Source organism: Numida meleagris, chromosome 1, assembly GCF_002078875.1.
Source record: "Numida meleagris isolate 19003 breed g44 Domestic line chromosome 1, NumMel1.0, whole genome shotgun sequence".
NCBI classification, from domain to species: Eukaryota; Metazoa; Chordata; class Aves; order Galliformes; family Numididae; genus Numida; species Numida meleagris.
The window spans coordinates 82107122-82128664 of NC_034409.1; the positions used below are offsets into that span (position 1 = coordinate 82107122).

General features: G+C 39.3%; 1 protein-coding gene and 1 pseudogene across 6 annotated transcripts in view; both read left to right on the forward strand.

Moving 5' to 3' along the window:
* Positions 1 to 20698, forward strand: part of TTF2 (transcription termination factor 2) — a 52931-nt gene extending 32233 nt beyond the window's left edge. The window contains exons 26-31 of one of the 6 annotated variants that reach the window (XR_002439541.1): positions 1463 to 1571; positions 1973 to 2199; positions 3639 to 3760; positions 4508 to 4599; positions 19688 to 19815; positions 20482 to 20698. The gene's annotated coding sequence lies outside the window, so the exon portion shown is untranslated. Of the gene's footprint in view, positions 1 to 1462; positions 1572 to 1972; positions 2200 to 3638; positions 3761 to 4507; positions 4600 to 4685; positions 4904 to 5837; positions 7647 to 16001; positions 16304 to 19687; positions 19816 to 20481 lie in introns of those variants that run through there. The other 5 variants (XR_002439513.1, XR_002439511.1, XR_002439510.1 and 2 more) reach the window with 5 other exon arrangements.
* On the forward strand, positions 6906 to 11524 carry LOC110400052 (annotated as a pseudogene).

Below are 21543 nucleotides of genomic sequence, written 5' to 3' on the forward strand. Positions count from 1 at the left end.
GCGGGCGGGCGGGCGGGGCGGATAGAGCCCTGCGGCGGGAATAACGTCTCTTTTTTTTTTTTCTTTTTTGAAGACGACGACACCCAAAGTATAGCCATTTTCTTGTTTCTTCTGCTATCTTGTGGCTTATTTCACTTGGTAGAAGTCATTATAGGTCTTTATAGGACGAGAGGTGATGGCTTCAAGTGGCACTGGGGAGGTTCATGTTGGATGTGAGGAAACAGTTATTTTCAGAAAGAGTGATAGGGCACTGTCCAAGGAGGTGGTGGGGTCACTGTTCCTAGAGGTGTTCAAGAGCCGTGTAGATGTGTCACCGAGGGACGTAATTAGTAGGCATGGGAGGGATAGGCCAATAGCTGAACTAGGTGATATGAGAGCCTTAATGATTCGATGTCTGCGAGGGTCAAATTCGGATGTCTACATCGTATTTATGCACGGCAGTCTGCGTGGTATGAGGGCAGGAGCTGACTTGTCCTCCCTCACGTAACACATTTCTCTGTGGTAGGATCGTCACCATGGCTGCAGAGCCGCTCTGTGAATAAGGACTTGTGCAGGTTCAGGCATGGAGAGGATGTGTTTGTGTGCGGCATAGCTGCTTTTCATACTCTAGTGCTGGTCTTGGTAGTGCCTGACCAGCTTGTGGGAATGCCTCCCTAGAGCAGTGAGAATGCTTCCCACAGGTCTCAGAGGGCGTCTGCTTACGCTTTCCTTTTTCTCACTGAAGAAGTACTGTTTTGTTGATTTTTTTTTTCTTTTGAAAGAGCTGCTCTGAAAGTAATGCCTCCTATGTTATTATGTTGGCCCATGACATCAGAGGCGGATGTTGGTGGTACGGCAGTAGAGGTTGAACCTTCCCACCAATATTCCCTTACATATTGTTGCTGTGTGACAGATGGCAGCAGAGGGGCAGTCTAACAGAACGGCATCTGACATGGAAGTGCATATGAAGCAAAGTGTGAAATTGAATTCCTCCATGCAGAAAAAATGGTACCCACTGACCTTCAGTGACCTTCACTGACACTTGCTGAATGTTTCTGGAGACCAAACAGTGGATGTGAACACAGTGAGATGGTGGGTGGTGTGTTTCTGCGCTGGTGACAGCAACAGTGGTCACCTCCACAAGTGGAGATCTTGACAAGCGCAGCACGCAGGCTCTTGTTCATTGCTGGTGAAAATGTACAGCTAATGGTAGTGCCTGTGTTGAAAAATACTGCTTTTTGGCCAAGAATTTTCTCTGTCAAATAGTGTTATTGTGCTCTTCATATCTGTTGTAGTTTCCATGGAAATAAACAGGAGATACTATTTTCAGAGCAGACCATATAATAAGAGTGATAAGAAGTAGGGTTATCATAGAACCAGATGTTGAAAGGTACCACACAGCACCAATTTACAGTTCTGAGTTTGATTTTCTTGGTGCCAGTATTGGCACTGTGTCCATTAAACTGATTTTCTATTTTCTCAGCTGCCCTGAAATGATCTACGTCAACCGTGAGACAATACAGTGAAGGACAAGCACAGTAACCAAAGACTTTAGCAAACAAGTAAAGTCACAATTTTCCTGAAGCCAACGTGTAAGTGACAACCGTGGGTACTGTGTTGAACTGAGCTATGAGAGTTTTCTGTCAAATCAAGAAGCAAATTTACTAATGTTTTTTAAATTAAGCATATTATTGACTGAGGAGCCACATCAGAATTATCCTGAGAAAAATAACAGCTGCACCAAAAGCCTGGTCCTGCAAGATTTGTACACTGGCATGGGACAGTTCCTGGAAACAGTGAGCTACTGGTATTTAAGGAGTGTTTTGTGTTTTACACCAGTAGTATCCAAGGGGAGATCACCCGTGCCTCTATGGTACCCCTAACATGGATCAGGGCTTCATTATCCCCTTCAATTCATTGTCAAGTACTTTGAATAAGAGCGTAAAGTGATAACATTCCCTCAAAGGCTTAGGCTGTTTTTTATCTGATTCAGTTCTTTGGCAGCAGAGGATGCTGTGAAGCTGCTGAAGCTCTGCAAGTAAGAAGGAAAAGAGACCTCTGGGCTCAACTCTTTTCTGCCACCAGCTGTGAAGGACAGAATCCTTTCAAGATGCCAGGATGAGCCAAGAGACCTGAACCACTAGCAATAGAAGTGAAAGAAGTGTCCTTTGCAGAAGAGATCTGAGGCTAAGAGAGGACACTACCACCTCATGGGCTGTGGTAGGACTGCTTGGTTCAGCTGTACTAAGCAGCTCTTTGCATCATTCTTTATCTAGAAAGGGCTGTGATACCTCTCTTTCTTCTTGAATTACATACACTGGATTTACTTAAACATTTTTATGATAACTGATGTGTATAATGTCCACCTCATGTTGTGGTAAAGCTCTACTCTTTTAATGGGATTCTTAGACACAACTATAATAGGAAAAAAAAATGCTGATGCCAAAAGAAAAGAAATATAGAATGCATTCATGCTTATGAGAATTTCACTGATTTTTGTGTTGCAAGAGGAGTACAAGCTTGATACCATATGGTAATTCAGGCTGGGGAGGACCACTGGATGTGTCTAGTCCAGCCCCGGGGGCTTGTGGCTCCCTGTCTGGATGAGATTGCTCAGGGCCTTTCTGTTCAGCTGCATTTGTGTGCTAGTTCCCTGTTGTGACTGGGCTCTTGCCCCAGCACTGCAATGACATCATGGGGAATATTTTTTTTTTCTCACATTTAGCAAGAATTTCCTTTGCACATTGTCAGGTCACTTGCTTCTGAACCTTGAAAGCATGACGTCTTTACTGAGTAGGATTTCTCACGCTGGTTGCTGGAGCTTGATGAGGCTGCATTTTCTGGCAGAAGTGAGGGGGAGTGACAGACTGTAAAAATGATACTTCCACTATTTGCCGAATCCTCTCATCCTTAGCAGTTTGTGAGGTCTTCTGCTGTAACAGCAAGTTGAGGTTGAAACCTCAAGCAAATCCCATATACTTTCCTTTTGCAGAAGTGAGAAAGGTGCAAGAATGGTTATTTATGGCCTTTTACTGGCCAAACTGTGCTGGCCAGTAAAAAAAAGCATTGTTTATTTTTCAGTATTTGAATTAATGTTCCTCACCACGTTATTTCATCTTACCTCACTCTACAGTACTGAGAAGGGTAGCATGTGTCACACACATGTAAGAGGCTTGACAGCTGCAGTGATGAGACACTAGGAAAAGTAGCTTACGTTTTTATCTGTGCTTTCAGTGCATACTGTTGATTTGAAGCCTGGGGACTTTCAGCTGGTGTGTGTGCCGTTGAATTTCTGTGCTCTTCTGATACTTTTGGAAATGCAAAAGGAAACGGGGAAAAAAATAGCTCTTATGAGCTTAGATCAAAGGCAAAAAGAAAATGGGGAAATAGCTCTTGCATTTGCTTAATTAAAAATTGAGTCAGCAGAAATATACTTTAACCTTTTTTTAGCGGTCTAAATGAATTTCCAAGATGTTGACTTCTCTACGACATCTCTGTGTCAGCTTTGAAAGACTTACTGAAAGTTTACATGGCAAGATGACTTTTTATATTGCATTACTTAGTGGATCATCCATTTCGATGTTTTTCATATCTGTATGTAATGTGGTAGTGAGGGTCTTATGGTGGGTTTTTTTGTTTTGTTTTGTTTTGTTTTTCAGTGAGGCTGATGCCATTTAGAGTAGCCAGAATTTCTACTAATGCAAACCAGTGTGATTCTGGAGAAGGCTGAAGTGACTACAGTGACTTCAGGAGTTGAAGAGAGTCATAACTACGTATTTTTGTAAGGGGATCTCCAATGAAGAAAAGAATATCGCAAGTTCTCTTCTTTTGTTCTTTTTTTCTTTTTAACCTGTGCTATAAAAAGAGCTCTGAAGCTTTTGTGCTGCCTGTATTGGGTGCTGTATGTCTTGTTTCTCTTTATGAGGATTCGCGCACAAGTAACATATTAACAAAAAAGAAGGTACTGTAAAGGAGATACCAAATGGTCTAAGTTAGTGAAGCATGAACAGGTCTGATTCAGACTGAGACAGGAACAATGCTTTCACTGAGTCTGTTTGATACTTTTGTTTTGAGCACTGAATTAGTACAGTTCCTTATCAGAAACTTGGAAGATAAGCAGAAAAAAATTGCTTTCAAGTTGGCACTTCTGTTGCTTGTAAAGGTAAAGGAGCCAATCTCATCCAACTTACAATATTACACCAAGTCTTGATTGTGAGTTCTAAGTGCTGCTGTGAACTTGCAGAACTTTCTGTGAACTTAGCAAGTACTGTTGTTTAACAGAGGTTATCCCAAAGGTTTTACATGACATCATAAGATGAATGAATTTTTCTGTATTTATTAGAGAAGTAAAATCTTTGAGAATTGAGCTGAAACAGTAGGTGATGGGAAGATTGCAAGAGAAAGTTGATAACCTTTCCTTCTGTATCTGTGATCTCAGTAATTTACCTGCTTGGAAGGTTCATACTAATCTCTCTTTTTTCTTTTTCCTTTTTTTAATTTATTTCTTGTTTTTAATGCATAAATGCAGGATCGATTATCCTGGGTATATGAAAGAGGGAAAGGGAAACTACAGAACAGAAAACTGCTGTGTTGAAGTTGCTTTAGTCTACCTCCAGGAAGGTAAGAGAAGTTGTAAAATACCTCAGGAAAGACTGTAGCTTTGGAGTTAGAGTGGGTCTCCTGAAAAGTTTTTCACTCTCAATCAGGTCCCAAAATGTGCTGCATTCAACTTCATTTGGAAATGTACTGGTACTCCAGGTCAGGATTTACAATATTCACTGCAATGAGAAGTCTGTACATTATTTTCCCACTTTCTCTACACCCTTCTCTCAGCTCTGCCTTCAGATTTGCTATTACATGGTACTGTGTTCAATAAAATATCAATAATTATCCAAAGCTCGTGGCATAGCTACTGCATTTGTGGCTTCATTCAAGGCTAAGAAGCCAAAGTAGGACCTGTCTTCCAGGCTTCCAAAGAGAGGGAAAGAATGAGCAGAAGAGATCTGTTGGAGTAGATTTCCTGCTTTCTTTCCTGTACCGAGATCCAGGTCAAAAACACTACTCCCTTGCCCAAGGAGGGAGTGTCATAATTTTTTTTTCTTGCATGCCACTGTACTCATTTACTCAGACTAAATGTAATGTTTGCTGTTATGAAAGTCCATTCTGAAGTTAAAATACACACCATTTCATCTTCCCTGGAATAACTGATACATTGTTTATGGTTAAACTAATGGACTAGAAGAGTTAGCTCACAAGTCTTAAGTGGCTTGTATATGCAGCTAATTCCAAATAACAGGTATATATTGTGTTAGTGTGACTGAAACTGCTCCACAGAACTCCAGAAAAATCCTCCTATACAACTACAAGAACTGAAACTCAGATTTGTAGATCTAAAATCACAAGCTTCTGTTCCCTTAAATTCAGTCATGCCCTTGATTCTAAGGGTTTCAGAGAGCACGAATGGTGTGAAATAAAGTATTTCTCTCCCCCTTTTCCAGGAATGCATTTATTCTTAACCCTTCACAAAACGCATGCAGGAACCATACAAAATCATACTGGTAGTCCTTTTCATTTTTATGGTAAAAGTGAATGGCTTAAGAAACTTCTGAACTTGTGTTTTATTTGGAAAATGCAGATAAGGTCACCAGCTGAAGAGCACTGAGAAACAGTGAGCAAAAAGATACTGTCAGATCCATAATTCACCAGCTATTATTTAGTCTTTAGAGTATGGACAAAACCTTATATTGTTGAATGAATTAGCTCTGCATCTGCTGAAGTATTTTTAGAATGATAGTCATGTAACAGAGCTATAACAGAGACAGTGTCACAGGAGTTCCCATCTGGTTTGTCTCTTTAAGGAGAAAACATGCCAGAGCCAGCAGGAGCTTCTGCCACTCCTGAAGTCACAGGAGAGTCTATGATTAGTAACATCACCCCCAAGTCTGGAAAATGGGGAAGACTTAGTGTGCTGAAAGGCTGCCAGAAGAGGAGTGCCTGATGCCTATTTCTGGAGATGAACTATAAAAGGAAAAGGCAAGAGGAAGGAGAGTGTTTCAGATGCTAAAATTTATCTCTGTGACTGCAGTAACACCAGCAGCTTGGGTTAAGATTGCGGAAGTGCTATCTTCTTGTATGTCCAAAACCTTCTCCAGCATGAGGCATGGTGGCGGGATGAAAGCTATGTCGTTAGGTCCTAGTTCATCTCTAATCAGCTGGACTAAATCATATTCACACCAGTAACTTCTAATAATTGTTCACATTCCTTTTGTGAACTTCCTTTTACTTGGTTTTCAAGGTTTTTGCATCAGATTTTCATAGTCTGCATTTACCGATCATATCAACAGACCTCTCTTCTAAATGCTCATTCAAGGTCCCTTGATTTTCTACAGCTAGAAAATCATCTCTCCAGGAGTTCTGTTGGTCAGCAGGGCTTCTTTAAAATTCAACTCCTCTTAGTTTCATTGATATTTCCTCTCTCTTGAATGTCTAAAAAGACAATTATGTTCTTCTGCATGCCATCAGGACTCTCTGAGGTGTCTCTTCACCAGGAGATGGACAATCCTAGTCTAATAATTGTTTTTATGGTGATCACTGTCACCACATGCTAAGTATATGCCAGGAACACATTGCTTACCCATGAGTCTGAGCCGCCAGTGTTGCTGGTGGCGGCACCATGTTGGAAGAGATGAACCCCCATTAGTGAGAAGCCCATTAGCACTGGCCCAACCACTGTATTTTTTAATGAACATAAAGAAAACCAAACCTGAATAGAGAGAAGAACAAATGACATCAATCAAAAACAATTATTATAGGGCTTTGGAAGATGCAGATGAAAAAGTACAGCTGGCTAATTAAATATATGATTTGGAAGACCACCGCTTGAGAAAACTTGACCAAGAACTTGCTAAATTTGAAATGGAACTTGAAGCAGACAATGCTGGAATCACAGAAATATTAAAGAGACAATTGGAGCTGGATACAATACAAGCTCTTCTCAACCATTGGCATTGTATAACTTGGGTTCTTTATCTGAAGGGTTTGAGGCTGGTGTGATTACCATGGCAGCAGCTCAAGCAGTGCAAATCACAGTGCAAATGAAGGAAGGAAGAAGAACATCCAGTCTAAAAGCCAGCTATGAAGCATTTAAGAGCAATGATCTTCAGCTTGGAAGAGAATTTTCATTATCTAGAGATTCAACTGGATATTCATTGTCAGCGCTGGCATTTATGTTAACGCAAACATTACATTCATCAAAGAAAGATTACAAAATGAAAGAAGAAGCAAAAATAACAAATCCTAAAGTCGGCAATCCTCATCATCTTCCTCTTCATCCTTTCTGTCATTGTGTTCTTCTTCATCTGCACTGGCACAAGAACTTTCCCAGCAAACAGCAGTAATACCAGAGCCTGATTCTAACAGCTGGGTTGACTGGACCTATGATCCAAAATGAGCCACGCTACTGCATCTGTAATCAGGTGTCCTATCGTAAAATTGCTCCATTGAGTGGTTCCATTATGGATGTGCTGGACTGATAGAAGCAAGAGAAGGGAAATGATACTGTCTACAGTGTACAGCTGCAATGAAGAGAAGGGGCAGTAGAAGTAAATAAATGTATTCATCTGCAAAAAAAAAAAAAAAGCATACTAAAGATTTTACAGGAGACTTCAGTGGGGGGAGTAATTCCTGCCACACTTCATTGCAACCATTTAAAGAGGGCATAGCAGTCTTAAGATTCTGAACTATTGTTTTTGATGTTTGTGTTTTAATATTGTCCATAAACTGTGTATATACATTGATGTGCTACTGATTCTATTCCAGTGAGCCTTGGATTGTTCCAGTGGCCAACATAAGCAGACATTTGTACTATCAATCCATTTTATCTAAGCAATGGGAATTCTACAATCATTCAGTCTTAAAAAAAAAAAAATTAAAAGGGGAATGGCATTAAACTAAAAGATGGTAAATTTAGGTTATATTTAGGAAGAAATTGTTTACTTAGAGAGTGGTGAGGCATTGGAACAGGTTGCCCAAGGAAGTTGTGGAGGTGTTTAAGGCCGGGATGGATAGGGCCCTGGACAACCTGATCTAGTGGGTGCCAACCCTGCACACCACAGAAGGGTTGGAACTAGGTGAACTTTAAGGTCTCTTCCAATCTAAGTCATTTGGTGATTCTCTTATTCTGTGCTTCCATGAATTGCATGCATTTCTCTGATGTAGATCTTCAACAGCAGGTTCATGAATTTCTAAATTAACACACTGTGTTGGGCAACATTTTCTTCTCTCAGAACTCTAAGAAAGAAAGAACGATGCTTTGTTATTGTGTACTTTTGAGTCTGGTTTGTGAAAGAGCACCTTAAAAAGCCAATCAATACATGTCTGTTTTTTTGTCTTACCAAAGAGGAATCACCACCTGCTGAATCACAACTTTCACTTCCTTTTTTGCTAGAATTTTTACATTTTTTCTCTTAGGTTAGGTTAGGTCTGTGTACTTGGCATTATGACCAACACCAAAAAAGTCATGCTAGATTTGAAGCTGGGGAGTGTAGAGGCAGGTCTGTGGGAAGGGACTTTGTGGACTGAGTTAGAGTGGAGAAGTGGAGGAGCCTCCCCTGTAGATTAATGTAAGTGTTGTACTTTGCAAGACAGTGGACATCAAGGACAGAGTAGAAGCTTCTGGGGGCAGTTTGTCTGGAAACCAGTAACATGTTTTAAATGTTAGTTTTCCCAAGTGGATTGAACTCTCGAGGAACTCTGCCAGGTATGGTGTGGCCTGCATGGACTAAAATGGATTTGTGGAGTAGGCTAGCATGCTGAAATCCATTACCATTTACTGGTACTACTGTTTTCCAACAGCTTGTTCTGTACGACCCCTTATGAGAAGATCTCAGAAATTCTGACAAGGGGTAGGTGAACCACCTCAGCGTGTTAGCATCAGACTTCCTTTCTTGCCTATTTATACAACTCAACCTTCTTTCCAGAGCATGTTTTGTCATGAGTTCTGTGGGACTTAGTTGTCTTTTTTAGCTTTCAAATGAAACAAAATGTCCCAGAGAATACTGGTTTTCAGTGCCACAATACCTTCCCCTTCTGGGTCCTTCTTCAGCTTCATTCCTTTTTAAATGTAATAAAACCCAGAGCACTGTCCTGATGCCTTTCTTCCCCTGTTCTTTAAAACTGCCTTGAAAGTCCTTAGCTAGATAATCACATGTTCATCACAGTTTTTCCCCAAGGGCCTTTTTTTGTGTGTGTGGAAACACAGTTCTTAAGGTTGTTGTCCTGAGTCTTCTTTTGCAGAGAAGCACAGTTTTCTACTCTTGTTGAAAACACCTATGAATTTTCCTCTCCTGCAAATTTTAAATATTTGTTCTCTTACTGATGTCCTCATTTTCCATTAAAGTGAGATAGCAGGTAGTCACAAAAGCATTTCTTCCTCAAATTTCTTTTAATAGGAAGCCTTGGAAAAGTTCTTACGTTTTCATCTGTCTATAAATGGAAGATTTATGAGGATGGCTTTCATTTTTAAAAGCAGGGGCTGTGTGAACATTATGGGGCATAGAGACCCCACCTGTCTTTGCTGCTTTTAAAGATAGGCTGTCACTTTGGTTATGAAGTTCAGTTGCACATTATCAAAATGTGTTTAAAAATCAGGCTTCAATCCATCATTAGCAGTTTTACAGTCAGTTTCTTGAATAAGTGAAAGGCTACATCTGTGAACTTGGGAAAGTGGAGGATATAGGCATATTGCACTAACTGAATATTCATACAGTTCCCTCATCCTGGTATCATTGTGACCCTCTACCATTGTGATCCATTTATTTCTCATTTTATATTTTGCTACAAGAAGGAAAAAGAAGTATACTAGATTTACAGCAAGAAGTTGGCAGCAATACTAACCTATCCTACAACTGTGCATCAGGTTCTGTAAAGTTGTGAAATATTAACTGAACCATCCAATGTAAAAGAAAATCAAGTTATTTTTATTGTTGCGAGATAATCCAAAAACTTATATCAGTGAAATAGTCTATTAATCTGTAGATATTTCTCTAAAAACATATTAACTCAGTTCTATTGCGTTTTCAGGGCAGTCTGGTCACAGAGGATTACAGCAGTATTGTATACTGGATAACTGTGGGCTTCATGAAAGTATGGATGTTTTGGGGAACATCCCTATTTGGGGGGAAAAGTCTTAACAATACAGAAAATAAGCAAGGTTCTTAAGTTATTATAGTTTTAAAATTGACTGATTTTGTGCTGATTTGAAGACAGTGTTGTATGTACTATCTTTATCTCAGCTATTTCATTTTCACTTTTGTAAAAGATAAATGGTTTTTAAATTGTTCAGCGATTTTCTCTGCTTTGATGTGTTTTAAGTTTTGCTGTACATTTTCTTGTATAGTTTTTGACAATTTACACTTAAACTCAGATAGCAAGTTATGTCTTGCATTCAAGAAATTTGACATGTTTTGTTGACATTTTGGATGTAGAAAAATGTCTGAGCTTACATTATTCCAGGCCATCCTGCAAGTGCTGAAGTCTAACATCTGTCATTCATCTGCTTAACAACTTTGTTTGTTTTTTAAAGTACAAACCTCTGGCCTCATTATGCAAGGGAGATCTACTGGGTCTTGGAGTGCTTTCATTATTATTTAGTATGTTCAGAAAGTGTTGAGATTCAGTATGATTTTTCTGAAAGTTTTTCCTGCAGTTTGTGGGTATAGTAACTACAAAAGGTGAAACTTCTGTTATCTAATTTGTCTCTTTATCTCATTCTGTAGCTCTTAATCCAGCCTCTGCCTCACTGCTGGGACAAATAGTGGTTCTACTGCCGATGCCCTGATATTAAGCATATGTCGCAGAGAGTTTTTGGGGAAGGATTATTCTCACACAGTAACGAATGTAGTTGAAATTACCAGGCAGAGGCTTAAATCAAAGAAAAGAAAGTTGTTTTGTTTGAAACAAACTAAGAGACTCTGTCTCAGGGCGTTACTGCAGGTGGGAGTGTAAGTGGAATCAGTAAAAGAACTGAGAAAAAAAATCATGGAAAAGCTTTTAAATGCACATATGCAAAACCAGCCTCTGGCTTTGCTGTCCTTGAACAGCAAATTACCTCACTAGAGTATTAGAGGAATAGTCAATTGCCCTGTTCTTTTTTTTGTACTCCTTCCCAAAGTACCCATTATTGGCCACTACTGGATAAAGCAGCTTAGGTTTTTAGAGATTTGATCCAATTCACTTTGGGTGTCCTTATGTTATTCATCCCCTACATTTGTGAAACAGGAGTAGGATTCATGGCCAAGTATGCATTTCTCAATGTACAGGGAAAAAAAATAAAAGTCATGTCTTCAGCTTCACCACAATGTTTTCATTTTGCTGTAATGTACGTACAAGGTTAATGAGTATAAACACATCCACTTAATTTAAGCATGCTCTCCAGATTAAGAGGAGGAGTACATTGGATCCTGGAATCTAAGTTTGTAGTTTAATATTCTAATAATGGACTGATGGTCTGAGAAGCAGAAATAAAACAGCATCAAGATATTCTTCATTCTGCTGCAGCCTTATTTGGTTAGTTCACAAATTTTCAGGAACAGCAAGAAAAATGCAGGCTTCCAGTGCAGTCCAATGCCAAGAATGTAATCCACAGTTTGTCCTTAATCCCATGAGGATCATCTCAAATGTTTCTAGTGCTTTTGGCAGGAATATTAAATTACAAAATCTGGGATGCTTGCCAGAAACAGAAAAAAAAAAAAAAGATTCACAATAAAAGCAGTGTCCCCACTCTGTTTCAGCAGCAGAAAAATGATGTCAGTATGGATGACTGGTTTGAAAAAAATAAAACTAAATTAAGAGGGCAATCTTTCATAAACGTCCTATGGTGATCCATTTTATTTAATTTTGCAGTACTAAAATATGTACTGTTCAGCGTCTGGTGACAGTTCAGGGTGACTATTTTGTTTGTATATTGAGCTTTTCTTTTATGGGATTTAGAGTAGTTATCTGTCTCTTTTCCAACTCTGGCTGGAACCTGGGCCCCAGATTCTGACTTCTGTTTCCTCTGTGTGTCAGGAGGAACTTGCAGAGCACAGTGGGTTTGTTTCTGATTCACTCTGATACAACGAAGTCCTGAGATCATAGACTGCTATTTCTGTTAAAGTTACCACGTGAAAGTACTTACACACTTGTAAAATAAGTCATCAACTATACCAAGTGTTCCAAGGAACACTGTAAAACCTTGTTGTATGTATGCCAAACCTTCTTTGAAGATTACATGCAAATCAATACTTGCTGTATTTGTCAAGATGTAAGCCCTGCTTGTCTTCAGGGAGTGAATCTTTAATCATTTCTGATGAAATTTTTATACAAGGCTACTTTTGTGGGTATAAACTCTCAATTAGATGACAAATTATAACCTATTTATTTGATGTTGGAAAAATTTCATTTTACATTAGTGTATTTATTGACCCTTTTCTTCTCTCTTTTCCTGCTCTCTGTCCCACATAACTGCTTTTCTGTGGGAGCATCTGTAGGAGTGTCTGACATTCTCATCCCTTCTAGGCAATATTCTTGTTGCTTCTGCAACACGTACAAATACCCATGATTTATTTAGAAATACATTTGGGTCTTGTCACTCCATTTTTTTTCTTCCTCATGATTTATTGAAGAACTGTCCTTGAGATCAGCTAGAAATTTAATTTTGAATTTCCATCTGTGTTTCACTGTGCTTTCGTCTTTGTATTTTTTGTGTATGCGTTTTATTCGGTACCTATTCTGTTTTGGATCTGCTGATGCTATGATGATACAAACAAAACTCGTATAGTTACATAGAGCTGAGAGTAGTATTTTATTACCACAAGACTTAGCTCTGGTGCCAAAAAGTCTTCGTGGTAGGTGCTGTACTCTGCTGGTGCCTCCTGCTCAATAAATGTCATAGCTTTAGGCACAAACATGGCAGAATCCATCTTTTATTTTCTGTCAAGAATGGACTGACTGAAAAACACTTCCCTCTTTCACATGAGGCAGTTGAGCTTTTCTGCAGTGGCAGGAAGGGGTAGATAAGAGGAAGTTGCTTTCATGCTTATCTTTCTTGCCCTTTCTTGATCTGGAGAACATTTATGTCTGCCATCTGGGACTTAACCAGTGCCTGTCTTGTTACCTTCTAAGGCCAATTAACTTGTTAGGATACTTAAAAAAACATTTGTCAGAAGACACATCCTGTACCACATACGCAATTGTGGCTACAAATTAGAAAGGAAGTAAGAAATAAGTAGGACTTATTTTCCACTTGTAATTCAAGATCTGATGAATCTAAGCATTAGACAGCATTTAGCTTGTTATCTTGATTCTGTTTTCAGGTCCTTTAAGATGAAAGCATTTGAAAGAATACCAAAAGTAGAAGGAGAGGGAGAGACAGATCAAACGTATTGGAGAAGCAATGCTCACTGCGTATCTTTTTTGTGAAATAGAGAGATATATGTTCTGATGAACTTTGGAGGCATAAGGCTTGTGAAGTTCCTCCCACACTTCTTTTCAGAGGAGAATGGATGCGTATTCAAGGAGGTGTCGCTGACTTTGAAGACGTTTCCTGAAGAATTTTAAGTTTCTTAAAAACAACTTTGTAAATTGCTCAAAAAAAAAAAAAAAAAAGAAAGGCACCACTTTCCAATCATAAATTTCTCTTTCTTTTATTTATAAAACATTGTTACTTTTATCAAGAGAAACCATAAGATAATTTCTTCTTGTTAACCTTATACCTAATGGAATCAATTTTTCTGTTGAAGATCGACTTGATCTTTTGTTAAAAGGTCAGAGCAACTAGTTAGTGTGTTAATAAGAAGTGGCAATGCAGCAGCTTTGGCAGAAAGAAGAAAATTGGGGCTGCCCTTTTGTTAGTTTCAAGAATGTATATGACTCAGTAACAGCCCATTAGCTAATTCCATACAGCAGTTACTTTACTTGTGGCCTCCATTTTAAAAATCTGGGTGCTTATCTTAGAGTATCTGAAAGCAAGTTCTGCTAAAAATGCTTTTCAAAGAATCTCTGGCAATTTAGACTCTCACATAAATTCCACTTCTGTAATTCCCATGTTTGCTAAGCAACTGTGAAGGAGTACAGCCATTTTGTATCTTTAGGCCTGTGCTGCAGTGTGGTGTTGGCATTGTAATATGAACGATTAAAATGCATAAATGGGTGAGTACATAGGATATCTGAAGTTAAAATAGACCCACAAAGCACACTGAGAAGTTAGCTTCAGTGAAATTAGAAGCAAAATATTTAAACAAGAAATGCTGGCCTCTTTTCTGTGTAATATAGCCAAGTTAAGTTAAAAATGAAACAAAATCAAGCCTAGAACCACAAACTCAAATAAGCCTAGAGTCCTAAATGAGGGGAAAAAAAGAAGAAAGAAAGAAAAAAAAATGTTACAAATCCAATAACTCCCTTCAAAGTCTTCAGTGTGTTCCAAACTCAGCACAGGAGCACTCAGGGAGAGTAAAATCCAAACCTACTTATGCAAATGAGAAGCAAGCCTTACTGGAGGAAGAGAGGGATAACATAGCTGATGTGTTTGTGTTGAACTTGGCAGTCAACTGAACAAAAGTCCTCACTGACTTCAGTGGAGTTTTGCCAAAATAGAAATTAGGCACTGGATAGAATTTCAGAACTTCAGACTCATTAGTGTACTTTATAGCCTGCAGGTAATTTTGGTTATCACCTATTCCATTTAGAAGTGTCTTTGGAATGGCATGCTCTGATTCTTACGCTTTGTCGTGCAGATTTGGTAAAGATCATTCTCCCCACACTTTCAGCATATTCTTGCACTGCTTAGTGCTGAAATGAAAAAATGAAGACATTTGGGATTCTCACTGCTTTTTCTTTTTTTAATATTTTTTGTGTTGTTCTTGTTTACTGTCATTTTATTGTAGCAGCTTGGATAGTAAATGGCGTGCTTTAGTTGAGAAGAAGTTGATACCTTTTTTTTATGAATCTTCTTGAGTCATATCAGTCAAGTTGTCTAATTGTAAAACATTAATTAATGAACAATGAACCCTTTGAAGAACCTAGGCCCTGCTTCACGTTACATTCTGATGTAGTGAAGAACAACTAGCAAGGTTTGCTAATGCTGTGAGCTTTGACATCTGGGGGATTTGCAGTGTGCTAGGCTGTAGCAAAACAGCTTAGTTTCCTGTTGGCAGACCATATGCCTTTAAAAAAACAATGCCAAGCAGAGATGCTGGCACCAAGGTCTTAGAGTTTGTTTTCTTCCTTAGTCTTGTCTTGAAGGATGCTGAAGACTTGCAATGCTAGTTCTTCTTGCTGAGAGCAACTGCTCCCTGGGACTCTGAAAACTAGCATGTTGTGTTTCAAGCTGAGTACCCAAAAATAACTGCATGGATCATTAGATAGTAAGCTTTCTGGGGGATTAGCTTCTCCTCCTGCTCTGTTTTATTCAGCATGGAACATTAAAGGGGTGTGAACCTGAGTGTCCTCTGAGGCCTCCTACTGCCATGCATTACACAAATGTCCTGGAAGGTGCCATCTTTTCACACAATTCTTTTAAAATGATATTGCCTGTTAAGTAAAACATTATCTCCAGCACAGAGATTGTCAGCAAAGCAAAATGAAAGATAAGGAGGTGCGACATTGCCTAATCCACCCATTTGAAGGTGATGCCAAAGTCACAAGATTTGTTTAAAATACGTAGTAATTTGGAGGTTTTTCTCTATTTGCCTTGTTGCCGAGGGGTTCAGATTTTTCTGCTTTAGATCTTTAACTAGGCTGATGAAAGACTAGTTTTATCAAGGGAGTTGAAGGTCATGTGCAGTCATCTGATTGAGTGAGTTGGCCTTCAGAAAGAAATACCAGTATTATATGACTTAGTAACAGGGTGTAGCATTTTTGTCATTTTAAATTGTTCTTCAGCACCAATAAAATAAAGAATTTCTAATAGTTCCTCCTAAGAAAATGAAAAAAAAAAATGTTTTGTTTCTGTATTCTCAAGGAGTGATAATGATTATTCTTTCTAGCCATAGGGAGATCACATTTTGCACCATGTGAAGGTAAGAAACATCTTTGAGCGGCATATTCTGAGCAAATGGACTTTACCTCAACGGAACGCCCACATTTCTTTGGAGGACTCTATATATGTCAAAGCAGGGCTTGCAAATTACCAGCCGTGGTTCAGACACTCTCATATCACTGTAAGAATGAAAGTGAATTTCACTGAAGACGATAAAGTGTGTGTCCATCCTTTTTTTTTAAATCTTGATGTCTCATCCTTCCTCTGTGTGTGGCAACATTTATGACATTAAAAATGTTGTCATTTCTGGGTGAATTGGTTCCAGAATCTCCTTAGTGGGCTCAGTGTAGCATAACAGTTACATCTTCCTACGCAGTGAAAAGCCAAACCTATCTTAATCAATTTCTGTTGACTGAAGTGAAATTTGTATGTGTCATCTATCACGTCATTGTTGCCCAAAGGATCTAAGGTACATTTATATACCAGAAAGTTGTATGTGATGAGCTTGTGTTGACATTCAGCTAAAATAATAGTGAAGACAGAGCAATTCTGAGTGGAGCGTGGGGTAAGTCTCTTCCGCTCAGCTCTGGTCTTCTCTTTAAGCTTAAGAACCACAGCCAGCCCAATGCACACTGCCTGATGGTTATCTTAACAGGAACTAAGATTCCCCCTTAGTTTGGGGCTTTGAGAGTTGGTGGTTTTTTGAGAAGTACGTTAAAAGATCTCAATTGCTTCAATGAAAGAAATAGTAACTAGAAAGGCAGTTAAGAAGACAGGTAAGTCTACAATTTTATGGGTAGGAAGATTTTAAATAAGGATGATGTGACTTTCTCAAGGTCCTATCATGGGTCCCAGAAGGGAAAGGATTAGATCTCTTGGCTAGTTTTCACAGTTGATTCATATGTTTGTATAAATCAGGGAAAAAATTGAGAGAGTAGGAGGAGGCTGCTTTTCTCTTGAACCTCTGGGACTATTTCACAACCAGTCTGTGGTTGCATCTGCAAGTTTTCAGATTCATAGAGCTCAGTTTTTCTCTTTTAGTAAGCAGAATTCAGATCCAACCCTCAGAGCAAGTATACTTAGACGTATCCTGATCTTGAACCATTCACTGATACATAATGCTAGACCACATAAGCAAACTGAAGTCACACAGGGTCCTGCTGAGCCCATGTGGCATAGTCTGCTGCAAAAAGAAGAGGAAGCAACAGATAGCCATATTATTTCTAATGCCAGCAGAAAACAACCTGTGTCCTGGGTAAATTTTTCCCAAGTGAAAAGTTAATTGCTTAAGAGTGTAACTTGGACTGATAGTTCTGGCCCCTCCTGGTTATCATTTGAATGATGTATTTATTATTTTTCTAGGCACTCAGGGAGCAAGCATTATTATCAGAGGAATTCTAGAGTGCCTTGCCATTTTCTCCTCTTCAAATCCATCTTATTCTTTTAATTTATCTTCAGTTTATGTACATCTTCCTTCCCTTTATCATCTCCTTTTCTTCCTTTCCTGTGTCTCTTCCTATCATTTTCTTCTTTCCTCCAGCTCACTTTAATTCATTTTGTGCTTTCTGCTTTCCTACCTGAGCAGTTTTCTACTTAGTGTACGCTAACCCTAGTGTGTTGGTATGTGCTACAAAAATACGATCGTACCACAATACAGGGTAACAGGATAAATGTTTTTGAGGTCGTTGGGGTCGATCAGTGCTCTAACATTTTAAGTACCACCTCTTAAGAGTACAGAAACAGGCAATTCCAAAATGTCAGAAGTCATACAGGCAGGGCAGATGGCTGACTTTCCTGAGCAGGGATCTTCTTCTAGAGCTTAAGAAAAAAAAAAAGGGGGGGTATGGCCACTGGAAGCAAGGTTGGGTGAACTGAGAGGTCTACAGAGATGCTGTTCTCCATTGTAGGGAGAAATTTTGAGTGGCCAAAGCTCAGTTGGAGTTGAAGCTGGCCAGTGCTGTGGGGAACAACAAAAAGGGCTTTTTAAAATATGTTAACAGCAAAAGGAGGACTGGAGATGTTATTGATTCATTAATTGGTGAGGATGGTCACCTCACAGAGACGCAGACAAAGCTGAGATATTTAATGTCTTCTTCACCTCTACCTTCAACCCAGTGGTGGATGCTGGGACCCCCAGAGCCCTGAGCTGTAGTAGCGTGACTGTGGTAACAGTAAACTCCCAGCCAAACCTGAACTTGTGTTTCTTCTGCTGGATACATACAAGTTCATAGAGCCTGATCAGATTCATCCTAGGGTACACCAAGAGCTGGATGACGTCATCATGAGACCTCTGTCAATTATGTTTCAGTGGTCTTGGGAATCTGGAGATGTCCTAGTCGACTGGAAGTTGGCAAACTTTGCCCCAGTTTTCAAGAAGGGAAAGAAGATCTGGTAATTACAGTCCTGTCAGTCTCACTTCAGTGCCTGGAAAAATTATGGAGATGATTTTTTCTGGGAGTTGTTGAAAACACCTGAAAGACAATCAGTTATTGATCACAGCCAGTACGGGTCCTTGAGGGGCAAGTCCCATTTAACAGAGTTCATCTCCTTTTATGACAAGGTTACCCGTGGAGTTGACCAAGGGAAATCAGTAGATATGATCTTTTTGAATGTCAGCAAATCTTCTGATACTGTTTGTCAGAGTATCCTTCTAGAAAGGGAAATGTTCTTCCCCAAGAGGGTGGTCAGGCCCTAGAACAGGGTGCCCAGGGCAGTGGTCATGGCATCAAGCTGCTGGAGTTCAAGAAGTGTTTGGACAATGCTCTCAGACATAGGGTTTGAATTCTGGATGATCCTCTGTAGGAGCCAGGTGTTAGACTCAATGACCCTTGTGGGTTATTTCCAACTCAGGATATTCTATGATTCTATGGTTTGGTGATAAGGTGTGATATAGAAGCTGCATAGGACCATGCATTTATTTTTGTACCGTGTGTATTCATTACAATACTGTGAGATCTCAAGTGTAAAACTGCTTTCACCTAGAAATCTTGAACTCATTTACTTGTCCTTTTCCTTCTATCTCTGCCATTTTTCAGTATTTATTGACCCAGACAGAAGAGAAAGTGCCAAGATTTGAAGGAAATGTCATTAAATATTTTCACTTGCAGTCTGGCTAACATGATACAGCAAGTGCATAACTTTGATTAATGAAATCACACAAAAGCAGCTCTTCCTAAGCACTGTCAGGCTTGGAACATTAGTGGTTTTATGCTCTTTATGCCTGTTCATTCTACCTTGTCATGATCTTTTCCAGATGATCACCACATGCACTCTAATTAGAAGAGTTTTTTGAGTAGATGAAGATAATTGTTTTATCTGCATTTTCTGGGTAAAATCCTGTGTCATGGTCCCTCTTAAACAATGTAGGAATGAAAATCCAAGAGGAAGATAAGTAAGACTACCACATCGTTTTGACTCAGTTTACTTTAACTAGTGCAAATACCTTTTGTGTGCTCTTTCCTAAGCATATTGTAAATAGGTGAATCTGATTCAGTCTGTTATCTGTTGTTAAAACAGTTTCAGTTTGTCAGCCTATGTAGCTACGTTAACTAAATCAGCCAAGTCAGAGTCCAGTGACTTAAAAGACCCAAATGTTGGCCAGCTGTCCTCTTCCATGGTGTGAAAAACACTGCTGAGATTCTGAAGGTAAGGAAATGAGCATCTGTCATAAAAAATTCATTCTTTCCCATTCAGGTTTTGGGGAAAGTTATATTGATCAAAATGGAAAGAACACCAGAAGGAATAATAATAGATTGGAACAATTGTGCAGAGACAAATATCCTTCTCAGTCACTGGCTTTGTAATCAGCTTGCTTCATAAAGGTAAGATCTTCCATTTTTGGAGTTTGGTACTTTTCAAAAGATACCACATATTACAGTTAAAGAAGATATGTTTGGGCCACTGATCCAGGAGTTGGGAATCTTTCTGACTTACTCAATGACTATTGTAGATTGTCTCACTGTTATCCCAAAATATTTCCTATTGGCAAAGTATCTTTGGGGATACTGTGTTGATATAATGACATAGGGTTCTTATGTTTCATTGACTAGAAATGTTCTGAGTGTTGTTATAGTAAACTGTAGGAATAACATCTATAGCTGGAAGGGATCATTTGGAGATTTCCCATCACTGCTAACCTTGATGAAGCTTTATAAAAACAATGAGAAACTTAACAGCAAGATAATAATTAGAAAACAAACAACAACTACAAAACAACAGCTAAGAATGGTCCAGCTCTAGCAGATTTCCTTATGTGATGCTTAATCATATTTCTCAGACTTGCATGTGATAATTGTTTGAACAATAAAAGCTGTAATTTCATGCTGCCCTCTAATTGAACATTAGCTCAAAAAAGGGTATTTGTTCCCACAGTTTTAAAACAAGGCCTACAAAGTAGAGATAAGAGATAGTTATGAAATCAAAAAGAAATGTTATCCAGTAAGAAAATCAAGAGCATGATATAGTAATATGTCTGTTTTTTCTTCCAGCAAGAACTGTTTACTGAGGGGCCCGGTAACCCAAGGTTTGAGCTCCCTGAATCACAGAAGTGTTACTCTGTACAAGCCTTGCTGGTGAAAAATTTTCAAATACTGCTTTCAATACTACTGAAAATTGCCTTCCAGGTAAAAGGTAGTTAGATTAATTGCTATTTCTTGGAGTGTTAATTAATTAAAGATTGGAAGAACCCCAAGTCCTTTTGGCAATGAGGCCTTGTCTTCTTTGCTAAGAATTGCAGTTGTAGCACTTGTGTATTTGTGCAGAGAACCATAGAACCAAGGAATATCCTGGGTTGGATATCATCAAGTCCAACTCCCGACTCACACACAAACACCCAAAATTCAAACTATATTTCTGAGAGCATTATCCAAATATTTCTTGAACTCCAGCAGGCTTGATGCCATGACTGCTTTCTTGGGGAGCCTTTACCAGGGCCTGACCATCCTCTGGTGAAGAACCTTTTCCTAACACTCAACCCACACCTCCTCCTTTCCCAGGGGCTCCATGAGGAAGAGGTGCCAGTTCTTCACCAGGCCTGGCGGAAGAGAAATAAGAGCTAACACTACCATCAATAATCAACAACGTGTATATTGCTGGGTGATCCAACACATATTCCGGTTCAGGAAGTCCATATTGTTTGTTGTGTAATAGTTAATGTTGGTGGTGGAATCTGTGATGCAGATTGGGATGGACTGGTTCTCCTGCAATGCTATTGTCACGATGTTGTGACAGAGAGCCAAGGCTGGGGGGTAGTGCCAGATCATGTCTGTCACAGGTGGATCCACTTCCATCAGTTCTCCTTCATCTTCTGGTGGATCCACCTCCGTGGGCTCCTCCCTGTCCTTTGGTGGATGGATGTAGCCAGACCCCTTGCCATTCTCTGGATGATTGGTGTGACTTGGTCATATACTTTTCTTTGTTTGATGGACACACCTGTGCCTCATGCCACTCTGTGTTGGATCCATATTTGTGATCTGCACATGCTTGGTGACATGAGCACTGGACACCACTTTTGTGGCTTCTCCAAAGGAACAACTCTCTCTAGCTTTTTT